Below are 2,305 nucleotides of genomic sequence, written 5' to 3'. Positions count from 1 at the left end.
ACACATTGGGCGAAAGGCAGGGGTGCAAGTCACTTGTATTTTAGTGAGTTTGGCGAGGGCCAAATTGTGATGGCTAGACAACTGGATCTCCAAAACTGTTTTCCCAGTCTGCAGTGGTCAGTATCTATCAAAAGTGGTCCAAGGAAGGAACAGTGGTGAACCGGCGACAGGGTCATGGGCGGCCAAGGCTCACTGATGCACGTTGGGAGTGAAGGCTGGCCCATGTGGGGCAATCCAACAGACAAGCTACTGTTGTTCAAATTGCTGAAGAAGTTAATGCTGGTTCTGATAAAAAGGTGTCAGAATACACAGTGATTGATGGATCAGGGCTGTTTTGGCAGCAAAAGGAGGAACAATACTAATATTAGACAGCTGGTCATAATGTTATGGCTGGTCGATGTAGATAGATAGATAGATAGATAGATAGATAGATAGATAGATAGATAGATAGATAGATAGACTTGGGGTAATCTATGAACACAGTAGTAATAGAGTATTCGTATTACAGTAGTAATAGAGCATTAGTAGTACAGTAGTAATAGAGTATTAATAGTACAGTAGTAATAGAGTCTTAGTAGTACAGTAGTAATAGAGTATTAATAGTACAGTAGTAATAGAGTCTTAGTAGTACAGTAGTAATAGAGTATTAGTAGTACAGTAGTAATAGAGTATTAATAGTACAGTAGTAATAGAGTCTTAGTAGTACAGTAGTAATAGAGTCTTAGTAGTACAGTAGTAATAGAGTATTAATAGTACAGTAGTAATAGAGTCTTAGTAGTACAGTAGTAATAGAGTATTAGTAGTACAGTAGTAATAGAGTATTAATAGCACAGTAGTAATAGAGTATTAATAGCACAGTAGTAATAGAGCATTAGTAGTACAGTAGTAATAGAGTATTAATAGTACAGTAGTAATAGAGTCTTAGTAGTACAGTAGTAATAGAGTATTAGTAGTACAGTAGTAATAGAGTATTAATAGTACTGTAGTAATAGAGCATTAGTAGTACAGTAGTAATAGAGTATTAATAGTACAGTAGTAATAGAGTCTTAGTAGTACAGTAGTAATAGAGTATTAGTAGTACAGTAGTAATAGAGTATTAATAGCACAGTAGTAATAGAGTATTAATAGCACAGTAGTAATAGAGCATTAGTAGTACAGTAGTAATAGAGTATTAATAGTACAGTAGTAATAGAGTCTTAGTAGTACAGTAGTAATAGAGTATTAGTAGTACAGTAGTAATAGAGTATTAATAGTACTGTAGTAATAGAGCATTAGTAGTACAGTAGTAATAGAGTATTAATAGTACAGTAGTAATAGAGTCTTAATAGTACAGTAGTAATAGAGTATTAGTAGTACAGTAGTAATAGAGTATTAATAGCACAGTAGTAATAGAGTATTAATAGCACAGTAGTAATAGAGCATTAGTAGTACAGTAGTAATAGAGTATTAGTAGTACAGTAGTAATAGAGTATTAATAGTACTGTAGTAATAGAGCATTAGTAGTACAGTAGTAATAGAGTATTAATAGTACAGTAGTAATAGTCTTAGTAGTACAGTAGTAATAGAGCATTAGTAGTACAGTAGTAATAGAGTATTAATAGCACAGTAGTAATAGAGTATTAATAGCACAGTAGTAATAGAGCATTAGTAGTACAGTAGTAATAGAGTATTAATAGTACAGTAGTAAGAGTCTTAGTAGTACAGTAGTAATAGAGTATTAGTAGTACAGTAGTAATAGAGTATTAATAGTACAGTAGTAATAGAGTCTTAGTAGTACAGTAGTAATAGAGTATTAGTAGTACAGTAGTAATAGAGTATTAATAGTACAGTAGTAATAGAGTATTAATAGTACAGTAGTAATAGAGTATTAGTAGTACAGTAGTAATAGAGTATTAATAGTACAGTAGTAATAGAGAATTAGTAGTACAGTAGTAATAGAGTATTAATAGTACAGTAGTAATAGAGCGTTAGTACTACAGTAGTAATATTAATACTAATAATACTAACAGTAGTAATACACTATATTGCAATATTACAATCCAATAATCCTTTTAGTTTGTCGATATTTTTTGTACCTTTCTCTAGGCTTTCATTCTGAACAGACAATTAGTTTCTAATAATAGTTGCATCTAAGTCTTGATATTTTATTATCATTTGAAGTATTTGTGTAAGATTTTCATATTGGCTTCATTTGTTTGTTTAGTTATTTGTGTAGTGTGTGTTTGGACAGTAGGTCAGTGTGAGCAGTGTGTGTGTGTGTGTGTGTGTAATGTACAGCCTACAGGTGGTAGTGCAGTGTGTTCTG

The sequence above is a fragment of the Hemibagrus wyckioides genome, linkage group LG22, assembly GCF_019097595.1.
Source record: "Hemibagrus wyckioides isolate EC202008001 linkage group LG22, SWU_Hwy_1.0, whole genome shotgun sequence".
In the NCBI taxonomy this organism is placed as follows: Eukaryota; Metazoa; Chordata; class Actinopteri; order Siluriformes; family Bagridae; genus Hemibagrus; species Hemibagrus wyckioides.
This window is presented reverse-complemented; position numbering follows the sequence as displayed.